The 8040-nt window shown below is 39.4% G+C and overlaps 1 protein-coding gene across 2 annotated transcripts in view; it reads left to right on the top strand.

Moving 5' to 3' along the window:
- Positions 1-8040, top strand: part of Nck1 (NCK adaptor protein 1) — a 54745-nt gene that overhangs the window by 19456 nt on the left and 27249 nt on the right. The gene's annotated exons all lie outside the window — the stretch shown is intronic.

Genomic DNA, 8040 nt, shown 5'->3' with positions numbered 1-8040 from the left:
CAGAACACTAACCCAGACAGACCGGAAGGAACTGGAGTCACTGGGCTGGTGGAGTTCCTGTGTGCCTGTCTGGTCAAGCTGGTCCCATTTACTCCCAGTGTTGGGACAGATGTTTGTTCCTGCTTACCTCTGATCCTGGGTGTGTCAGAGCACCTGGGAGTGGAGCTTCCTCTGGGTGTTGTGGGACTGGCTGCGGAGCTTGTGCCCAAGGTCTGCTCTGGACCCCAGCCCAGACAGACCAGAAGGAACCCAAGTCACTGGGCTGGCGGAGTTCCTGTGTGCCTGGTCCCGATGGTCCCAGTTACTCTCTAATCTACTTTTTCTTTGAATAAATTTATTTGTTTAACTTTGCAAGTAGAATAGTAGAGTTACCGTCTTTTTGTGACTGTGTCTTTGCTAGATTGTATAATAGTTCTATTTATAATATTTTTGGGGAGCTATACTGTTAGGGTCCAAGAATCACTGAAAGAAGACTCCTCTCTCGAGTAGTATGCAAAGGCAAAGAATGTTTGTTCTGCAGAGATTACCAGCATGCGGGGTAATTTTAATGCAGCATGCATTAAAATGTTGACCTCTAGAGTATCTAGCAGACTCCCTTTCATGCAGGGCTAGGGGAATTTTCTAGAAGGGTTAGGTAACCTCTAATATGATTGGTAGCCGGCAAAGCGGTAACATTAGTGCATTTTTGATTGGCTGCTGTGTTAGTTTCATTATATTTGCTGATACCTTGAAGAGTTTAGAAGCCAGCTCTGTTTTGGCCTTGTTGTCTCCTCCAGCTAGACATCCAAGGGAGCTGACTCAGCTCTAGACTTATCCTCCCAAAGTCAGGGCTGTCACTGATCAACAATTCCTTGTCAGTGCCTTCCTCTAAGGAGCCTAGATTGCTTCCTGGGGAATTGAAATTTTTTATCCTTCGGTTTTGGACCTCTCAATACTGTGTAGAGGGATTTTAATCCAGCAACATGGCTGCTCTGCCAAGGGATCACATCCAAAGTCTGTGCTGACTGGAATGAGTCAGAGATAGAATAAGTCCAACTGTCATGGCGATAGACAGAAACGAGAGGCTGCTTTAGAGCAGCACAGGGGAGAGAGTTCAGTTCATGGAGTTCAGGGGCAGTTTTTCCAAGCAGAGCAATTCAGTCAGAAGCTGAGAATCAGTTGAATCAGTCAGCTTAGAGAGGAATTTGAGCCAGAACAGCTGAGTTGAACCAGACAGCCAGGGTTCAGAAAGAGCTAGAAAGAGTGAGTTTATTCAGCAGTAAGTTTGAAGGCTGAGATATTCCAGGCCTAGGTTAGCAGATGGAAACTGGAAGGTGAAGCTTTCTCTGTTCAGGCTTGCAGAAGACTAGATAGTATGGAAACTAGAAGCTTATAGGCCTAGGCCTAGAGAGAGAGAGAAACTATTTGGGCTCAGCCCAAGCGGAGTTGCACAGCTTGGTTCTCATCACTTCATCTGAGGAAATAAAAGCAACATTTACAGTACTGTTTCAGAGTTATTATAATCATTTTGTTGCTATCAGTAATGTACTAGAGTTCTAATTTTACTACCTTCTGTTAGATTTGTATTTTTGACTAGCTTTTTGAGATTTATGTATATTTTGAAAAAACAATTTCTTTCTTTTTTTTTAATTGAGCAATATTCTTTTTGTGTTGCTATTGTTGGTTTTGTTTTGTTTTGGGGTCAGGGTTTCTGTGTATAACAGCACTGGCTGTTCTGGAACTCTTCTTTGTAAACCAGGCTGGCCTCAAATTCACAGAGGTTCAAGTCCTCTAGGGGCCAGGAGGAGGAGGAGGGAGTGGGGATTTAATGGGAAAAGAGTTTTCATACCAAGGTAAAAAAGTAGAGGAGACCCACTGTCCTATAGTGTAAATATACATTTTTATTTTTCTTCAGAAGTCTAGCTCAGGCTGACTGTGACTCAGTGTAGCCCCTGGCCATAAACTCATGGCAGTCACTCTGCCTCGTCCAAGTATTAGATTATAGGCCTGAGCCATGATACTTTCTGCCTTAATTGGTCTTTTTTTTTTTTTAATCTCTTACCTTCTAAAAAAATTATTTCACACAGCAGCCAGAGAAATGTTTTTAAGATTTGTATTTTAGGTATGATTTGTTACTAAGTCCAACAAGCCATAAATCTTAGTGACAAAACAGGATTTCGTATTCTTTCAAATAGCACTTTTGTCTGAGGTGTGTGCTGAGGTAGCTTTGCTCCATGCACCACAACAGTAATGGCTTCTGACGTTGATTTGGAAAGGATTGGAAGTGGTGTATATCACTTTTACCCATATTGTATTGGTCATAGCCAAGTCATGTTCTCTTTGTAGAAATTTATGCATTTCTAAAAAATGTAGGCTAGCAGTAAACCGATGAAGAGAGCACAGATATTAATGAATGGTAGCAGTAGCTGTCATGGTGGGTATTCAATTATGATTTCCAACCTTAAAATCCTTTTGTGCATATGTATATGTGTTTTCACATATGTGTGTGTGTATGTGTTTGTGTGTGTGTGTATATGTCACACACACTAGTACACACTTGTGCATGTGGAGGCCAGAGGCTGATGTTGGATAGTTGCCTTTATTGTTACCGTCCTTATTTATTTGAAGTGGGGTCTCTTATTGAACCTGGAACTCACCGAATCAGCTGGACTGGCAGGTCAGTAACCCAGGGATCCTTCTGTCTTCATGTCCTCAGAACTGAGACTATAAATACACGCTACTTACATTGCTTTGTCCTTTTTTTTTTTTTTAAATACGGGTGCTGGTATCTGAACTCAAATCTGTATTTATGTTTTGGGCAAATATGCATATATATTACTGGATGAACCATTTTCTCAGTACCAGGTCTTCATCTTTTAATTAAAGCATTATATATCTACAGGGTATTATTGAAAGCTATAGTCTGAATCCTTTCTTGTTTGCTTATTTATTCACCTTAGAAGTTTGCTGCCTTACTAAGTTAAGTAAGTGTGTGATTCTTTGTTGCTGTACTTTTCTTGCCAGGAAGTTGTAGATGCTGAGCCATTTAGCATCTATAAGCTGGTGGCTGCTGCGGGGAGGTTTGGCCAGGCTAGTGGTGAACGGGAACATTGGTACCTGAAGTACTCTTCTGAAGCCATAGCCCCATCAGTAGCTAGCTGCTGCTGGTGGAGGCAGCCCCAACATTTGTCAAGTATAGACCTGAGAAATGTGTAGATGTGTAGTGCTGTCTACAGAGGCTTGGGGTTGTAAGCCCTGTCAGCAGTGATTGCTACAGGTTGTCTTGTTCCTGAACTCCAGCTGAATGGCTCCATGACATGCACACATGTAGCCAGGTAGGATTTCTGGTAACTCACCTGATGGCTTGTTTGGTGAAGTGCACACTTTTTGCTCAGCAGGATAGTTAACAAATTGTAAGGGCAGATTGCTTCAATATTGGCACAGTTCTTAACCAAAACTATGTAGACAAGTGAACATCTGAGTCGGTTCTCATGTGAACTAGATATTAATAAACTTCATAGTGAATACCATCCAGATACTTGAACTCAAATGACAGCAGCTTAACAATGGTGTGTGTGTGTGTGTGTGTGTGGTATAACAGAATTCCCACAATGTCTTAGGCTAGTTCTCTTGCTTAGATCCCATTTCCTTAGCTCACTTTTCCTCAATCTTTTTTCTTCCCATTTCTTAGTTCATTTAATTTCAGTTATAACTTTTCATATATGCTGATTCTTTATTCCATGCACTCGTCTGCCTTTGAATGTTTCTTATGAAATTTTCTGCTCCAGAATTTCTTTAGTTGTATTTTATTTTCTGTCTCTTTCTTTTGCCTTTCTTTATGCCTTCCTTTAGTTTTTAGGTTATTTTTAAAAGAGCTGTTTTAAAAGCATTGTGTAGTTTAGATCCAACTTTTCCTTCTATAGGAAGTTTCTCTTGGCTCTTTCCCTCCTTCTCCTCTTATAATAAGCATATTTATTTGTTTCTTTGTGTACTTTGTGCTTATGTTTCCTTATGTGTAGAGTGAGTGCTAAGGCCAGAATTTAATCTAGGGTCTTCTCCTTCCCTTCTCCCTTCCCCTCCTCCCTCCCCCTCTTGACAGGGTCTTTAGTCCTAGATGCCTTGCAGTTTGCTATTAGCTTCAAAGTCTTTATGCTCATAACAAACACTTTAGTGACTGGCGAATCTCCATAGTCCTTTTACACTTTTTGGTGTCAAAAACTGTACATCCAAATCTTCTGTGGTAATTTTAGGAATTAGTACTTCCTTTCTTAGTTCTTTCCTTTGCTTGTTACTGCCTTCTCTATCTCATGTCATGTCTGCTCTTATCTTTGCTGGGTATTCACTTTGCACCTCAGTTTGTGTGTTTTCTTTTGAATATCTTGATCTATTATTGGCTCCTAAAAGAGGATAACAGACAAATGGAGGGAGAAGGAAAAAAAAGACAGTTCTTTAAATTTCTCTTTCAATCTGAGAAGGAAGGATTTACACTTTGGGAGAAATAAAATGTTGACAGCCTTCTTATGCCTGTATGTTGGTGACGAGAAGCCATAATCAGTTATCCTAACTCAGATTTCCCAGTATTTGGAAAGTATTTGCATGAGGATTTTCCTTTTTAGATTAGCTCTCACAAGCAGTGAGACACATGCATGACTGCTGAGCTATTGAGCAGGTAGTCATTGCCTGCAGAATGAGCTGAAATTGACTCAGATTAGCAGCACTTTATATTTTATAACTTTACACTGAACTTGCCTTATAGTGGTTTCTATTTAGGATTTCCTAAATAGATCAGACCAGACCAGATTATGCTAGTGCTAGTCTTGGTTTGGGGACATTCTTGTAGCTTCCTCTTTTGCCACTTTCCCAGAATCTTCTCGTGACTTTAGTTTCTCTAGTGTTAAAAGAGTTCTTGTCCTCGTAGAGTTTAAGGACCACAATAATAATAAGTTCATGGTAACTCAAGGCAAATTCATTTGAAAACTTCATTCAGTTTAACTCTCAAGGCTACTTAGTAAACATTAAAGGATAAATTCATGTTTCCAGCTAACTTTTTCTAAAAATGACAATTGAATTCTTCCACATAGAAGAGAGTGAGACTGGGAACAGGGAGACTACTTACAGAATGCTTCATTAATTAAGCTGCTTTGCTCCTCATGTATATACTAAGAATGGAGTTACTGTACATCCATTTCAGTCCTGTTAAAAAGATAAAAGGGCAGTGAGTTGAGAGGGAGGGTGACTGAGTAGGGTTTATTAATCCAGATCCTTGACTGGGTCATACAGTAACTGGGTTTAGGTGGGATACAACAGGAAATTTCTAAGAAAGGCAAATGGAGGTGTCTAATAAAGGAATAGTGCTGTGCTGTGAAATTTGCTAGGATTTTTAAGTAATAATAGACTAGTTCCCTATACCTGTAATTAATAAGTCATATGGCATGTATAGGTGTGTGTGTGTGCTTGTGTGTGAGTGTGTATGTATGTATGTGTGTGTATAAGTGTATGTGTGTACATCAATGCAGGTGCCTGTGAAAACCAGAGGCATTGGATCCCTTGGAGCTGATGTTATAGGCAAATGTTAGCCATACAATATGGATGTTGGGAGCTAAACTGTGGTCCTTTGCAAGAATGATGTGTGCTCTTAACTGTTGAGCTGTCTTGCCAACCCTGGAATTAATATATTAAAAACTTTTTTCTTAGTAATTCCTTTAAAATTTTATACATTGTATTTTGAATATTTTTATTCCTCTTGTACATTTCCTCCCATACTCACAACACATATCCACCCAACTTTGTGTCCTCACTTTTTTAAAAAACCCATGAAGTCATGTTAGTGCTGCATATCTACTCTGAGTTATATGGCCTTCTACTGGCACTAGTTAGACCTCCTAGGGGCTACACCCTTAAAACTAAAACCACCCTCTCCTGGTAGCAGTCATTTACCAATAGTTCCTTAGTAGGTATAAGACTTTGTGCCCTGCCCCTTCCATGTTGGGATTTTGTATGGCTTGAGCTCATGCAGATCTTGTGCATGTTGTTATGACTGCCATGAATTCCTATGCAGCTGCCAAATTGTGTCTGGAAAACTGTTTTTCTTGTATACTACCTCTGGTTTCTGCAGTCTTTCTGTCCCCTCTTCTACCATGACACCTGAGCCTTGAGGCAGGGTTTGTGATATAGGTGTCTCATTTATCTCACCATAGTTGCTCTCTGCAACATGACCGGTTGCAGGGCTTGTGGTCATCTCTATATTCTGCAAAAAGCAGATCCTCTAATGAGAGATTTGAGAGGTGCACAAATCTCTGTGTATAGTGAGATGCTGTTAGATTCATCTTAATACTATGTTTCATTAGCAGAGTGTAGTAGTAGAGTCTCCTCTAGGAATGTAGACCCCAGGTAACCACAGGGTTCTTGGCCTTGATAACTGTGCCAGGTAGCCATCTTGTGGAGAAGACCTTAAGTCCAGTCCAAGTGGTTGTTTTTTGTCATGACATTCTTTCTAATAGTGGGCATATCTTGTCAGACAGGTCATTATTATAGCTCACAGGGTTCATAGCTGAATAAGATTGACAGCTTTTTTTCTCTCCCCATAATATGAATAGCACCTTTCAGCACCATGAGAACTAGTCAGTGGGGATAAAGCTTCCAGGTAAATGCCAGCTTGATGTCTTCATGTTCTCTGATTCAAGCATATGATGTCTTCAGCTTTTTTAAAAGGGTCTTAGTCAAGTTCTGGAGTGGAAAGGAGGATAATGGGGATAGCCTATAGCATGGGTGTGTATAGAAACTCGTTTACCAACAATTCTAAAAGAGAATATAATGATTCTTGACATTGGGTTTTTTTTTTCTTTCTTTTTTCTTGGATATTTTATTTATTTACATTTCAAATGTTATCCCTTTTTCCAGTTTCCCCTCTGGAAACTCCCACCCAATTCTCCCTCCCCCCGCTTCTATGAGGGTGCTCCCCCACCCAACATTTGGCTTTTTATTGTGACTAATTAGAGATATTGTTGTCCTATAATAGGGTACTCTCTTAAGCTCTTTTTGTATCTTATTTGTTTATATTTTAGGAAGCTTCTGCAGTCATAGTTTTTCATACAGCTATTCCAGAAGATCTTTGTTGTTAGTTACCCTTCCTTGTATTCCCTCTCTGTCCTGCATTCCCACCCACCATCCCATTTAATCTTTTCTATTCAATTATTTCTGTACCCATTTTTATCATTGCATTCTATCTTCTCTCTCTTGAAACCCACTGCTCCCTATTACCTAATTAATTCCCCTTCTAACTTAGTGGGGTTTCTTTTGCTGGGATAAAACACCATGACAAAAGGCAACTTGGTGAGGAAAGGATTTATTTTTCAGTTTACAGCTCTCGGGTCATATGCTATCACTAATGGAGATCAGGACAGGAACTCAAGACAGGAACCTGAAGGCAGGAACTAGATGCTCACTGTCTTGCTCCTCATGCTTTGCTCAGCCTTTTACAGAGTCCAAGATCATCAGCCTAGAGGTGCTACTGCCAGTGATGAACTGGGTCCTCTCATATAATTTATCTATCAACAAAACACACTACAGGCCAGTTTTAGTGGGGACATCTTCTTAATTGAAGTTTCCTCTTCCCCAGTGACTGTAAGCACAGAATTTTGATTTTCTGGCTATTGTGAGTAGAACAGCAGCAAACATGCATGAATACATATTTTTGTAGTATGATGTAGAATCTTGGTGTATACACAAGAGTGGTATAGCTGGATCATGTGGTAGAATTAATATTTTTTGAGAATAAATGCCTTAAATTGATTTTATTTCATATGTAGTGGCTTGACTGCATATAAAATTATTTAATATACACAAAGATTTATAAAATGAAAATTACTAAAATGGTGCTAATGGTACAACATTGTAAAGGTATTTAGTGCTGTGGAATTGTATACTTAAATGCTTTAAAACATATCACAGAGGGTAATTTTTTGTGTTTTGATTAATTTTCTTGGGTGCTATGAAGAAAACAGTACAGATGTAGTGGCCTAAACAATAGGAAAAAAACTTTTTTTTTTTTTTTTTTTTTTT

This window comes from Mastomys coucha, unplaced genomic scaffold (genome assembly GCF_008632895.1).
Source record: "Mastomys coucha isolate ucsf_1 unplaced genomic scaffold, UCSF_Mcou_1 pScaffold23, whole genome shotgun sequence".
NCBI lineage: Eukaryota > Metazoa > Chordata > Mammalia > Rodentia > Muridae > Mastomys > Mastomys coucha.
The sequence above is the reverse complement of the archived record's forward strand: the minus strand, read 5'-3'. Positions and strand labels throughout refer to the sequence as shown.